Here is a 16,324-nt window from a genome sequence, read left to right as displayed (position 1 = left end):
AAGAAGTTCCTACAAATAGCCTCCACTTTATTCATAATGCCAGATGGGAGCAGAAAAATAGAGGCCCAATATGAATGCATAGTAGATAACACTGACTTCACAAGAATTAATCTGCCTGCATAGGAGAGTTGCCTAGCACCTAAAGATCTAATGCGTGCAACAATCCTCTCTGTCAACTTGTTCCCTTCAAACTTAGTCAGTTTTTTGGACGAAATAGGCACTCCAAGATATTTGAAAGGGAGAGAGCCCACTCTAAAACCTGAGATGCTGATGATGTCTTCAATAAGTTCACTTTTAACACCATTGAAATAAATATTGGTCTTGTCTTTGTTAAGGTGCAATCCAGAGGCAGAGGAGAATGTAGAGAAGCCCCTTAGGAGCCACATGATAGAGGAAGCATTGCCCTTGCAAAACATTAGGAGATCATCCGCAAATAAAAGATGATTGAGTTTAATCTTACCACACATAGGATGATATCTAAATCCTTCCTGCTGAGCTACCACATTAAGAATCTTACCACACATAGGATGTTACTCCTCTTTTCTTTTGATGCAATTGCAAACTTTTTCTTTTATTTTCTTTTCATTTCTTGAACTTAAATTTTTGAAAAATTTTTGTGCCCATTCCCTTTGATGACAAAATGTATGGTAGAACATGGATGAATGATGGTCGCATGGTTTCAAGGGTCACCTTGGAATAAACGGTAGCCAAGGAGTTATCACACCACAAGGTACTCTTGACTAGGCCTTAATCCATGGGTCAAAGGATAATAGCATGACACATCCTAGGGTGTTTTATACGTATTCTAACAAACAAAGTATTAAGAAGAAAATGCATCTACTAGGGCCTATATACACTTGTCAAGCTTCCCAAGTAGACGGTTTCACAAAATTTTTCTAACATGCAAAACTACGTGCCATGATGCAACTAGCATATATACATCCTAATGCATATGCTTCTGCCAACTAGTATGCCAAATAATCTAGATGCAATCCTAAATTCACATTATTTTTACCGCATCAATCAAAATAAAGCCACATAGTCATTAACATAAAGAGGAAAAAGGAGATTGGATAGATCATACCATGCGGTCTTCAATATCCTCATGTCTCGGATGTGGTGTAGTCGATCAATGTGAACAAGGATGAACAAACACAATATATACAAAACAATATATACATGTCTACACAAAAAAAAAGGAAATGAACATGTTTTTTTATTTTTTCAATTTTTTTGGATTTTTCGAAATTTTTGATTTTTTTGGATTTCAAATAAAAGTCAAGTTAGAATTTCCCATCCCCACACTAGTATGGGCATTGTCCTCAATGGCCAATACAATAGGAAATTATGTAATGAATATGCATGATTTCTAAACTAAATGCAAACTATACTAAGCTACACTACATGATGCATGTTTTTTTGTTATGGCAGATAGCATAATTTAAATTAGCTCCCGATGCATATGCATGAACTTCCCCAAACCAAAATAGACATTATTTCTAACGTTTTGAATTTCGGGGTAGTTCATGCACATGGAATGCAATGCATGAAACTAATGATTGTCATTTTGGATTTTACAAGTTGGGAACAATAAAAATGAACACCTTAATGAAGCCAACGTGTTAGTCCTCCATCTTGCTAGGAGTCCACAAAATAAATGATCAAGATAAAATAAAAGCAAGGGAAGTAGACAAACCATAATGGAGGTGTAAGAGTGTAGGAGCCTTCAAAGTTTGCTAATCTTCACCCATCGTATCATCATCATCATTATCCTCTTCTCTTGAGGTATCATCAACTTCCATAGATGTGGAATCGTCTCCACTCCCACTTTCACTTCCTTGTTCTTCCTCACTTTCATCTTCATCTTCTTGAGCTTCTTCTTCTTGAACCTTTTCGTGAACCTTTTCTTGAACCTCTTCTTCTTCACCTTCTTTATTAACACCCTCCTCTCTACCCGGTCTTCCACCACTAGAGGTGCTAGGAAAAAAAACTTCCTTATCCGCCCAACTAGGCAAAGGACATGATGGATCAAGAAGTCCTTGCCTAGCTAGATGTAGGAGGGGCGGATATTGGGCCTTGTAAGCATCCATTCTATCACTGTAAGCTTGATTGTGCATTTCCCTCATGAGTAGAGTCATGTAATCATTTCCCACTTCGACATCCTTGGGTTTGAATTCGTAATACTCAAATGGGTAAGGTGGGGTGATAATGGAGGAGGAGGGCTCGTCAATCTCGCCTCTTGGTTGTTGAATAATATACTCGGTCTCCTCGGAGAGTGGAAGAAGGTAATTTGGTCGGTGAGCATTAAATCGGCAAATCTTTGAAGGCAAGGTGAAGGATCTAGCTTCATTGGTTAACCACCCATATTTGGTGTCAAGAGAATCATGCTTGACCCACTTAAACTTGTGAATCATGGTGTCCATATCAATGAGATGGCCTCCTTTAATCGCCACATAAGTGTTGTCTTTGTTGAAATTTGGGTTAAAGTGCTTGGCCAAATGGGTAACTAGTCCTCCATTTACAATGAAAGCGGTGCCCTCTTTACCACAATCGACATTAAACCATCGTTCAACCAAAAGTCTTAGAGCATTATATGGCTTAGTATATTCCCTTCCTATTTTCAAGGCCGGCTCAAGAAGAACACAATCGAGCTTGGTAAGATGATTAGTGTCATTTCTTGCTATCAAAGTATTCCCAATGACCTTATGCCACACTCTAATGCCCGGATGGTGGACTAATAGAGCACGACAATCATGAAAGCGCACAAATTTCTTTCCGGAAATTGCCTCCCAAAGAGGAGCGGGGTCATACTTGTCGGGGATCTTTGTATATTTTGGGGTATCGCTAAGGCCCAAAATATTACTTAATTCGCCATAAGTGATGCGTCTATCAACATTTGCAAGACGAAACTCGATGTGGGTTTTAGTCTCCACCCTTGTGACTTTCAAGGAACTCAAAAATTCCAAGGTGAGGGAGGGGTATGTCAATTCCTGTTGGGAAATGTGTCCTCAACAATAGTGCGATCACATGATTTAAATATCATAATTAAATCTCATACCAAGAATACGAAAGGGATGATACATTACATATATAGTCAACTGGTCCACACATATCAGTAATGATTGGCTGGCTAGAGTTTGACTTTACTGTCGTGCGACGGTGGTGATCAGTTGATCCCTTGAGGTCACACCTAAAGGACGATTCCCTTAATTAAAAAGGTTAATTAATTGTATGTCGATACAGATTAATTAATTCCTTAAAATTGAACAAATTATTGTCATAAGAGAGAAAAATGACATCTTATTTTAATGTGATTAAATAAGATTTTATTTAGTAATTTAAGAAGTTATATTACTAAAATTAATCGGTGTTTGCGAAACACGCGAGATGAGAATGATAAGTTAGTTATAATTACAAGATGTTGTGAATTATACTAACTAGTTTTTAAATGACCATTTTTATGTGAAAGTAATTTTGAATTACTAGTCAATTGTTAAATATGATTTATTTAATTTGTAAATGATATTTAATTTGTTAAATATGCATTTTAAATTAAAACATGACATAAGACATGTCACATGTCTCATGACATACAATTGTACAATTGACAAAAATAATATGGACTCCATATTACACTATATAAACCGAAAATTGGTGGACTATATGAGAAGTTTTGTCTTTTTCCATTTTTCTTATTCATTTGTCCATAACACTTGATAGTAACATGACTATGGAAAAGACTTACACATTTGTCTTGTGAAGACAAAAAGAAAAATAAAAATGGTCTTAATACTCTAATAGTCTCACCGGTTTTGGGCATAAAAAAAATAGAGAGATTTTTCTCATTTTATTCATTCTTACATATTTTATGAAAATACCTCTCTCTCTCTCTTGTTCTTCATAAAAGTCCTTTTTATGAATGTAATTTGTTCATATCAATTACTAATAATACTAGTAGTAGTATATGAGTATTAGTAATCAATTTTAAGGTAAACCACATTACAAATATCTAGTACATGTTAGTTTGTGGGATTAAGGGATAGTCTTGGGTGCTACAAATTGGAGGGCTTCTATTTTGAAGTCATGAATGTTCATCCATTATTGGAAAGCTCAAGAACTAACAAGAAGGAGATCTTGTTGGTGCCCATATGATGACCAAAATTTAGATGGTGAGAAATCGATTTTCTTATCTCTTCTCTTTTTGTTTGCATGCATAAGATCTAAATTAAATTTATGACTAAATTAATTAGAACATATATGAATATGTTAAGTAATGAGATATAGATTTCTAACAAGCGGTATCAAGAGCCTTAGGTTGTTTGCATGCAAATCGGTTATTGTTTTTCCGAGTTATACGATTAACATATAAAACTTATAAATTTGTGTTTATTACGATATATCACGAAATTTATTATGCATGTTAAAGTTTCTGGTCCTAAAATATTTTAGGATATTTTGGTTAATTTATGGATTTTTATTGTTCATTTCATATAATATTGGCATTAAAATGTGATTTTTATGATAAAAATGTCATTTTTTGACGAAAATTCGCTAAACTTCGAATTTTTCAGTGGATTTTGGATATGTTTTAACATATATTAGTTTTAGATGATCTGGAAATTTTCAGAATTTTTGGAGTTTTTATGCTCGAAATATGGATTTTTCTTGATAAAAATCGAATTTAAATGAAAAATGGGTTAATATGAGATAAATTTCGAATCTGGTCATAGAAATTTATTATGTTGTCACATGAAACTTTACAAGATGTGTGTAAAATAATTGGCTATAATGAAGTCTTTATGCATGATTTATGAATTTTTTATGAAAAATAGCATAAATAGTGACTTAATTAGTGAATAATTGCTAAAACATACTTCATAACTAAGTAAAAACGTCACATGTTGCATTTTATTATCTTTTTCAGATCTAAAATTGAAAGGTTGATGAATATAATTTTTCTCATGTTTTTATGATTATAATTGATAAATCCGATAAACCGCAACATTGTTTTTCCCGATAAATTTCGAAATTTTTAACCTAAGTTTTTGAACATTATGAGTGTCATGGTATTTTTTCCAGAATGTTCATGAGTTTAAATTTTGAATTTTGAATTTATTTGAAATTTTTATGATTTATTTGGAGTTTATAGCATTTTATTGTAATTTTTTAGTCCATTAATGAACAATTTTAAGAAATATAAGTTAATTATAGTCAAATGGTTAGTGGAGACTAATTTTGAGTCCTAAGTTAGTTAGGGTAATTAACTTGTGCATAAATATGAATTTATGTATTTTATTGTGATTTTAAAAGGTTGAATCACGCAAATCCGTAAAAACCGTTAAATATACGATATTGCTCCTTAAAGGCGATTTAGCATAAAATTGGGCATGTTCATACATATTATAATGCTGCATTTTATTTATGATTGTCATAATTTTATTTTATGTAATTTTTGAACTATGTAATTTTACTTAGTATGGCCTTAGTTTTTAATTGGTATTACCCGAAATGTATGGGAATATCGATTCGGTTGTAATTTATTGTGATCTCGTATCACCGTTTTGTAATTTAATAGTTTTATTTTATTTTAATTACAAATGTATAATAGGAAATTATGTAATTTGTTATGTAATTTAATTATTCCGGAGTTCCTTGAAGACGATGTCACTCAAAAAGGCGATACATAAAGACGGTGTTACCTCGAGATGCGCGCCATAACCGAAGTTCAAGGGACCAATGGAGTTAGTTTCCGAATATGTAATAGTTAATTATATTTTCTATTTTAGGAAGGCCATACTAGGATTTAATTTATGCTTTGCATTTTATTTATATGTTGCATGCATCGCTAAATCGCCATAACTAAAACATGCATTATCATTTTATCGAGTTTATCGACCGTGTCAATTATAATTATCTTAGTTCACCGCTTTAGTTCACTTACAACGTGATAGATAATAAATTGACATGACCTCTTGCTAAAATAAACAATTGAGACTTAGCCTTACCAAAAAGTAGAAACCATGAAAACCTATTTCGCGAGGGAGTGCACTCAGCCACTCCGGGGTACAAACCTTGTTACGTAGGGGAAGTGGGTGATAAATGTCTATTCACCGAATTCATGTTGATGAGGGTTTCATCGGCTACCCCGTGCCCAAGTTAATGTGAATTTGGATCATGGACACATTTATTCGAAATTTGGGTTGAACTCAACAAAAGTAATTGATAAGGGTTTCATCGGCTACCCCGTGCCCTTGTCGGATGTGTTTTGGGCTAAAGATAAATGTTAATGTAATTTTATCGACCGAGAGTTCTAAAAGTAGAATCGATTAAAGAGTTAATCCACCGAGTTATATTGATAAGGGTTTCATCGGCTACCCCGTGCCCAAGTTAATATGAATTTGGATCTCGGAATCATTTATCATAGTTGGGTAGAGGTCACTATGAAAATGCTTTACTTGTTATTTACAAGTATTATTATAACGGTAAATGTTTTGTTTTTCACTATTCCGTTGTCATTTTTTTCTATTTCTTTACCTCAATTCATATACGATATCATTTCGATTTTAGTTCAAATCTCCATTAAAACATCGTAACTAAAGACAAAATTTGAATTTTTCTTCTAAAAACCTCGTATTATCCATTGTAAGGATCTCTTGTAAAGAGTATAGATTAAAGTTATTCATTATCAAACAGGTTTTTGATTCTTGACTAACACATCTACTTAAAATGGATTGTTTTTCATATACTTAATTGAATTAAGTATCTTGAAGCGATAAATTGTTTTGGTAATTAGATTTGTCAGAATTCGTAATTGACCAAAATAACGCAACCACTTCAATGAAAGTTTTAAGATTAAAACGATTGAAGTGAAGAGTAGTCTTCATAAGATTCAACTTTGCTTCTCTAAGTAAAGATTCTTTGAAATGAGTGGGAGCATTCTCTTAAACCGTTAAGAAAACGACGAGGTTCAAGAAGTAAAATTAGAATGGAATTGATACAAGGTAATGTTAAAATTAAAGTAACGTTATTGAGAATAAAAATACTAAACCTATCAATCCCGACCGATAAAGTTTCCATTGTCTTAAATGTTGGACACTAGAAAGGAAACTACCCCAAATTATTGAAGAATCAACAAGTTAGTTTTGGGACATCTAATGGGACCTTCTTCTTTAAATGCTTATTTGATTAAACATAAATTTTGCTAGTACTACTTCGTCAATATTAGAAACCGGTGGTGGTTTTCATCATTGTACTTGATACATAGGATGATTAGAATATGACGACTAGCAACAATGATATTGAGAGATAGAGTCATTGTGTAATCAATCTAGTTTTTGGTTTATAGTTGTACTTAATTATGACTATTGAGTGCATAAACTCTAAATAAGAATATAAACTTGTTAAGATACAAAAGAGGTTTCACTTTTGTGACCCTATACACCATTTGATGTATGGCTAGCCTATTATCAAGGTGATTATATTCTAAACCAAACTAGAATGATATATCATGTAGATGATGCAAGACTCAAATTGGTAACCCAAGATTAAACCTTAAACTATCGAATGATGAACGCAAAGAGTTATCGAGTACTCTTGAAACCATTAGATCTTATGGTATATGCGTATCTTGTATCCAAAGCAAGATGTCTCGTGCCTTTTGGTTGAAAAGGAGATCAAGAATGAAAATCATTGATATAGAATAGGTTGATCATTTACTTTTACCAACGATTTAAGTTGACGCTAATGTGTTCACTTAATAAGGTAAATAGAGAAATCTTTGAAGAAGTTCAAAGAGTTCAAAGAATCACGATTTAGTCGTGATGGGATTATCAAAGTGAAGACTTTGATATAAGCCAAAGGAAATGTGATATAGTATCACAAGTTAATCTCTCTTGCACGCATTATGGGATAATGTGTGGTTGGATAAGAAATCAAACGCTATTCGATATGGTTTGGACTTCAAACAAGTTACTTTGAGTTACTTGATCCTTTTGGGGATTTTATCATTTTGTCTAAATTATTTTTCCACTAAATCTAAAACAAATCATATGAGATATGAAATGGTAGGGTACCATGTTTGTAAGTTTTCACAAGAAACAAATGCTCATTTTTCCCTTTCAATTATCACGACTACGACGGGTTTGCGGCTCGTGATGCTGTCTTTCTAAAATACAAGTTTATTTCTAGAAGACAGAGTGGGAGAAATTTTTCAAGAGCCACAAAGAATGCCACAGAGAATGGGATGTCGCAAGAAACTGGTCTTTCTTGGCTACATGAGACGTTTTGTGTAAAATGTTGTTTCTTTAAAACCTAGGAGGTTAAATTCGTCACTTGTTGAAGATGATGAATTAATGCTACTTTTAAGAAAGTAAAGAGCTTATAACTTATAAAAGAAATCGTTTGATTCAAGTTGATTACTTCTAGAAAGTAATGAACATATGACTTACATGAGAGTGTTTAAAGTCACAACTCAATACAAGGCTTAGAGCCATGAAAATCCGAAATAAAAGGCTTGATTAGTGACAAAGGGTTTTTGTACTAGTTGATATGCTTAAGTCTATTTGGATCTTCTTAGGGATTGTGTTTGATTTGTACATATTTACATATAGCAAGTGAATCTAAAACCCACATCTTCAATTAGAAGGAATGTATTCAATACATGATATGAGTTTTATAGATTCTTACAATCCTAAGATAATGTGCAACTTAAGAGATGGTCTTGAGTAGGACATCAATGAGTTGGAATCAATGTTTTTGATCATGGTATAAAAATTTCCCCGATAAGTCGAGAAGTTGTGTTTATACATGAAGTTTAGTGGGAGTTACGGAAATTTTAAATTAGTCTTATATGTGGGGACACATTGATCATTGGGAATGATCTAAGACTTATGGAGTATTACAATACATCTTTAATATCCGGATTTATGAAGATAAATCCACATGATATTAGCGTCAAGTTGATAAGATTCATGACTAGTTCAATCAAATTGAACATATTTGATTGATTTCATTTGCTTCCGCTGCCGAATCAATTAAATAAGAAATGATGTATAACACTTCATATACTTTGAGTATGATGAATTGTTTCAAAACGAATTTAAGAAATAATTACCAAGTAGCCATATTGATTACCCTTAGTGCTTGCAGAAGCGTTAAGGATGTAATGCAAAGTGTTTTTGATGCAATTTTGTGTAAGGGCGTTACACAAATGACAATTGACAATTGAGATTGCGCATGGTTTCCGACAAAACCATAATCAAAACACATTAGGATGGTTAAGATACCATTGTGGCTATGTTATTTAAGAAATAGATTTTCTAGAATCGTTCTAGGCAATAAAGAACAATGAGAAGTATTTACAACGGAAATTGAGTACACTTGCAATCATGAGATGTGCAAGAAGGATGAGTCCCGCACACTGTGAAAACAGTGGGAGCTATTCTAAGGCTAGAATGCCTATGTCTTGATTGGATCTCGACACGTACTCAGAAAGTTTTGTAATGCAAATGTATACATTACAAAGGAAAACGAGTATGTAGTAAGGTTGAGTAAGGTACAAGAAGTTGATAAAACCTACTAACCAAAGCCTTCTCATAGGCTAAACACGATGAGTCATGTCATTTCAATTGAATTGAAATGAACAACTACATACAAGATCAAATTAGATTATAGAACATGAAATAGTAATCAGGCATTGACTATTCATATGTGATAATCGCATTTGTCGTTCGAGTTTTTAAAATCTTAAAAACTCCTCTTATACTTTGTTACATCCAAACGGGTTGTAGAGACAATTGAACCCCGTTAAAGTGAACACGGATTAACATAGTATTCACCCATAGTCACTTGTATGAGGTGACATCTCGAAGTGACTAGAGTGTGATGCGATTGATGGCAAGTTCAAGTGCCATAGAGTCATGTGATATGACTAGTCGATCACATAGGCAGACTGTTAGGAACACTTTTGTCGGGCAGTGACCGCTTATAGAGTTCTGGCAAATTTATAAAGCCTGGTCATGGCGAGAGCTACTATAGTATTTTAATGAGTCGATTCTTTTGACTAAAGACTGTTCGCCTAAGGTGGCACAGTTTCAGATTAACTTTGATTTGTGTTACTACGACCTTCGTAAATGGGGTCAAATGGGCATATTTTGGGTTATGATGGCTGTGGCTAGTCGAAGGGAATGAGTGCGATAGGAATTGTCCACCCCTTTGTCAGGGTTAAAACAATATCTCAGGGCCACTCGAGGAGCAATGAACTCGAAATGCGTGGCCACGCTCGGAAAGCATCAATGGTAGATAAATTCCGGTCAATCAGTTATTCTCCAGATCGAGGAAACCACTCTCGATATGATCACTTGCAAGTACGACCCGAAAGACACCTTGCATTGAGTGGGAGATAGTAATAGGACAAGAGAATTGGTGACGCACACTTGTCGAGGACAAGTGGGAGATTGTTGGGAAATATGTCCTCAACAATAGTGCGATCACATGATTTAAATATCATAATTAAATCTCATACCAAGAATACGAAAGGGATGATATATTACATATATAGTCAACTGGTCCACACATATCAGTAATAATTGGCTGGCTAGAGTTTGACATTACTGTCGTGCGACGGTGGTGATCAGTTGATCCCTTGAGGTCACACCTAAAGGACGATTCCCTTAATTAAAAAGGTTAATTAATTGTATGTCGATACAGATTAATTAATTCCTTAAAATTGAACAAATTATTGTCATAAGAGAGAAAAATGACATCTTATTTTAATGTGATTAAATAAGATTTTATTTAGTAATTTAAGAAGTTATATTACTAAAATTATTCAGTGTTTGCGAAACACGCGAGATGAGAATGATAAGTTAGTTATAATTACAAGATGTTGTGAATTATACTAACTAGTTTTTAAATGACCATTTTTATGTGAAAGTAATTTTGAATTACTAGTCAATTGTTAAATATGATTTATTTAATTTTTAAATGATATTTAATTTGTTAAATATGCATTTTAAATTAAAACTTGACATAAGACATGTCACATGTCTCATGACATACAATTGTACAATTGACAAAAATAATATGGACTCCATATTACACTATATAAACCGAAAATTGGTGGACTATATGAGAAGTTTTGTCTTTTTCCATTTGTCTTATTCATTTGTCCATAACACTTGATAGTGACATGACTATGGAAAAGACTTACACATTTGTCTGGTGAAGACAAAAATAAAAATAAAAATGGTCCTAATACTCTAATAGTCCCACCGGTTTTGGGCATAAAAAACAATAGAGAGATTTTTCTCATTTTATTCATTCTTACATATTTTATGAAAATACCTCTCTCTCTCTCTCTCTCTTGTTCTTCATAAAAGTCCTTTTTATGAATCTAATTTGTTCATATCAATTACTAATAATACTAGTAGTAGTATATGAGTATTAGTAATCAATTTTAAGGTAAACCACATTACAAATATCTAGTACATGTTAGTTTGTGGGATTAAGGGATAGTCTTGGGTGCTACTAATTGGAGGGCTTCTATTTTGAAGTCATGAATGTTCATCCATTATTGGAAAGCTCAAGAACTAACAAGAAGGAGATCTTGTTGGTGCCCATATGATGACCAAAATTTAGATGGTGAGAAATCGATTTTCTTATCTTTTCTCTTTTTGTTTGCATGCATAAGATCTAAATTAATTTTATGACTAAATTAATTAGTAACATATATGAATATGTTAAGTAATGAGATATAGATTTCTAACAATTCCTTCATTGTAAACAATTTACCCAATCCCATAGACTCAAAGAAGGTTTTGGTTCGTTCAAGAACACCCAATTTTTACAATGCATCTTCACAAATAAACTTAGTAGGCATGATGGTTTTCTTAGCAAAGAGAATGAATTTCTCCCTATGAGAGTCGGAAGTGAAAGTTACCTCCGGATAATTGGATAATTGCTCAATGACCGGAGTTGTTGATGTTGTAGCTTCCATAGGGGGACCTTGTTGATGAATTTCTTCACCAATGCCTTTGACAATTGTTTTGCTTGAGGAGCTTGTTGCCTTTATGAAAGTGTCTTCTTTGGGGGTGCCTTGTTACCTCCTTTAGTTCTTGCCATTATTGATTACACCAAAGAAAGATTGAAATCTTCAATTTTTAGTTATGCCCAAATCGATTTAAGATGAAAGAATGTTGCTTTGTATCTTAAAAATCGACTCAAAGGTTGAAGATTTTGGTGTTTGAATCAATTTTTGTTGCAAAAGGAGTGATTAATTTTTGTTGTGAGGAAGTTTGGATTTCCTTTTGTTGAATTTGGTTGAGGATTTTTGGTTTTGTTGATGTAGAGGATGAGGGTTTTTGGGGTTTTTGGGATTTTTGGGTAGTGGGTAGTGTTTGAATGTAGAAGAAATGAAAATGAATGAGAGAAGAGGGTTTAAAAGACCCGTTATGTTTGAAACAGCAGGGGAGGACGAGCGGACCAAGGGTCGGGATGCTCGGATTCTTCGTGTTTTATCTCAAGAAAAGACGCCATAGGACGGGCGTCTTTCAGCAAAGACGAGCGTATTTTTCAATGTGAGACGAGCGTCTTCCTGGACGGACGCTCGGATTCTGTTTCAGGGAGAAACTTTAAAATTAAACAGCAGAAAGACGAGCGTCTTTGCTGTACGACGAGCGTCCAGGATCAGACGAGCGGATTCTCAATTGAGACGCTCGTATTCTTTGCCAGACCAGTTTTTTGAATTCTGCAGCTCTGCCAGACGAGCGGATTGTATCTTAGACGCTCGGATTCCTTGACGACGAGCGGATTCTCCTTTTGGTCGCTCAGATTCTTCCTTGACCACACGGATTCAGGTCCATCCGTGGGTATTGCATAACCCGTATAATTTTCATTCTTCAACTCTCGTGTTCTTCATTGTAGGGGCACTACAAAGGCATGAATAGCCTAGGCAATTGCTATCCCTACACTAAGGTAAAGCACTACACATCAATAAAATCATAAGTCCCTCCCTCACTTCTCTCAAAATGATAAATATCTTGATCAAGGCACAAAAAATATAAATCCTAAAATTGCAATGTAAAAATTGAAATGCAAGTTAGGGAGTTAGAATATTTACAAATGATGGTTTAGGGAGGACTCCACCAAACTCTCATCCAATGTGAGATGTCAAGGGGGCATGTTCAAGGTGTTGTTGATGTTACTCAACACCTTGAAGAAGTAGTCGAAAGCTTGTTCATTATCATGATAAAGGTCCTCAATAGATCATTGCACTTGTTGTTCTCCATGATGGTCTTGGTTCATAGCATTACCAATATAGGGATTGAATATCCCTTCGAACTCATCATCCCAAAGACCGCAAACTTCGTCTACTTGATCATTAAAAATTTCTTGTGTTGATAGAGACAACTCTCCTTCTTTCTTGTCTTGGCCAATGAGGCCATCCTCTTCATTGTTGGATTTGGGTGAGCTTTTCAAGCTCTATTTGTTGCTATTCTCTTGCTCATTGAATGGAGGATCATCAACTTTCTTTTTCTATTAGAATTCCGACTTCTTTCTATCATCCTTCCGGCTATAGTAATCAACCATAAAGCATGGTTCATGCAAACGGGGAGCCCTCATGGTCTTGTGAAGATTGAAATTTATGGTCTCATCTCCCACTTCTAGAGTAAGCTCTCCGTGCTTCACATCTATCACCGCACCCGCGGTGTTCAAGAGAGGTCTACCTAGGATGATCGGAATATTGGAGTCTTCTTCCATGTCAACAATGACAAAGTCCACCGGGATGAAGAATTTGCCGATTCTCACGGGAACATCTTCCCATATCCCTAACGGTGTCTTCGTTGTTTTATCGGCCATTTGGAGTGTGATGTTGGTACATTTAAGTTCTCGCATCCCTAGCCTTTCACTAACCGAATACGGCATAACACTCATGCTTGCTCCTAGATCACACAAAGCCTTGTTGATCGTGGTGTCGCCAATGCTACACGGTATTGAGTAGCTTCCCAGATCTTTAAGTTTCGGAGGTGAGCTCCCTTGAAGGATTTCACTACTCACCTTAGTGAAGGCGATAGTTTCAAGCTTCCGGATCGACTTCTTTTTCGTAAGGATGTCCTTCATGTAGTTTGCATAGGCCGGCACGTGATTGATTAATTCCCTGAAAGGAATCGAGACTTCTAAATTCTTCACAATTTCCATAAATTTTCCAAGTTGGTCATCAAACTTAGGCTTAGCTTGACGACTTGGGAATGGAAATCTAATCACAATGGGCTCCTTGTCCTTGGCCTTTTCTTCATTTTTCCGTAAAACTTCTTGATTTGTTGGTTCTTCTTCCTTAGAGTTTTGCACAACTTCTTCTTTGTCACTAGCTTCCACAACTTCATCCTCAACTTGCTTCTTTGGTCCTTCATATCTCGTACCACTCCTCAAGTGAATGGCACTAACCGTTTCATGCAATGTTGTCAGGATCGGGATTCTACTTTGGATCGATGGGGAGGGTAGAATCGAATCGGTAGAATCGAATCGTAGAATCTTAAGATTCTACAAACTCACCAATTATATAGTTTTTTATTTGGTAAAAACATATCATTGAAGATCAAAATACTTATTTATTAATATTTATCCATAAAATATTGATAATTAATGATTTTAATATTATTATATGAACATGTTTCTACAACTTACTCGAAATTTGAGTTTTACGATGTCATTATATAAAAATATATATATATTTTTTTACTATGAAATCGGATCGTAGGATCGTCAGATCGTAGGATCGTATTATGATTCTACCTCTAGAAATTTTCAGATGATTAGGATAGTAAGATTCTACAACCATGATAGAATCGTAAGATCCAGGATCGGTCAACCATTTTTAGATCGCAAAATCGTAGAATCGTAGGATCGAATCGGGATTCTGACAACAATGGTTTCATGTCTTGGGGGATTACTTTGAGATGGTAATTGCCCCTTTTGTCTTTGAGAGTTTGAAGATGCTAGTTGGGTCAATTGAGTTTCCAGCATTTTTGTGTGGGCTAGGATGTTGTTGATGGTGATGTCTTTTGCTTGGCTATCCTTTTGCATTTGAGTCAAAAATTCTTGTTGATTCTTTTGCATTTGGAAGACCGCTTTTTGGACATCAAAACCTTGGTCATTTTGTTGATTGTATGGAGTTTGGTTTTGGTAACCTTGATTTTGGTTGAAAAAGGGTCTTTGATTTTGGTTTCTCATGGGAGGTGGGGTGTATGTTTGTTGAGGGTTTTGAACATTTTTGATTTTGTATGAGAGATTTGGGTGGAATTTGGTGTTTTCATTGTAATAGTTGGAATAAGGGGTACCACTCTTGTATGCTTGAAAAGCATTCACTTGTTCATTTGTTCCCCTACATTCACTTTGGTCATGTCCCAAAGTTCCACAATTCTCACATATCCCACTTGGGATTGATGAAGATGCTACCATGTCATTAACATGATGCGTTGGTGATTTTGAGGCTTCTTCAAGTTTAGCCATAACCTTTTCAAACTTCAAGTTGATAGTATCAATATGAGCACTAAGTTGAGCACCCAATTGAGTAATAGAGTCCACTTCATGCTTTCCTCCTCTAGTAGCCTTGCGAGGTCTACTATATTGTGAATTATGGACCGCCATTTCCTCAATTTTGTTCCAAGTTTGATTGTCGTCAAATTCGGTGAACATGCCATTTGATCCTATGTTGAGAATGTTTCTTGAGTTCATAAAGACCATTCCAAAATTGTTGTACCAAGAACCACTCGCTAAGTCCATGATGAGGACATGAGCGACAAATTCCTTTGAATCGCTCCCAAGCTTCATACAAAGATTCTTCATCCCTTTGCTTAAAACCCGTAATTTGAGCTCTTAGCATGTTAGTCTTTTTCAGAGGGTAGAATTTTTTGTAGAAAGCTAGAGCCAACTTCTTCCAAGAGTCAATTCCAAGAGTAGCCTTATCAAGGCTTTTCAACCATTGTTTTACGGTGCCAATTAGAGAAAAAGGAAATAAGACCCATCAAATTTGGTCTTGAGTTACACCGATTTGTGAAATCGCATCACAATAGTCACAAAAAGTCCCCATGTGAGAGTGAGGGTCTTCACTAGGCATCCCCCCAAATTGGCTTCTTTCGACTAATTAGATAAATGCGGATTTTGCAATGAAATTTCCGGTTAAGTGTTGTGGTGTGGGAGTACCATTCGGTAGGTTCTCCTCGGTTGGTACGAAATGTGATGAAAACTTAGGCATTATGGGTTGATTGTGTGATTTATTTTGTGTTGGGTTCTCCTCACCTTCTCTTGCAAAAGGGTTGATGAACTC

At 34.9% G+C, this 16,324-nt stretch overlaps 1 non-coding gene across 1 annotated transcript; it reads left to right on the top strand.

Moving 5' to 3' along the window:
• Positions 1-15,773: 15,773 nt before the first annotated feature.
• On the top strand, positions 15,774-15,880 carry LOC141593445 (small nucleolar RNA R71). The gene has a single exon (XR_012521527.1). It is a non-coding gene; the product is annotated as a small nucleolar RNA R71 (small nucleolar RNA).
• Positions 15,881-16,324: the final 444 nt, after the last annotated feature.

The sequence above is a fragment of the Silene latifolia genome, chromosome 7 (assembly GCF_048544455.1).
Source record: "Silene latifolia isolate original U9 population chromosome 7, ASM4854445v1, whole genome shotgun sequence".
Lineage (NCBI taxonomy): Eukaryota > Viridiplantae > Streptophyta > Magnoliopsida > Caryophyllales > Caryophyllaceae > Silene > Silene latifolia.
This window is presented reverse-complemented; position numbering and strand designations above follow the sequence as displayed.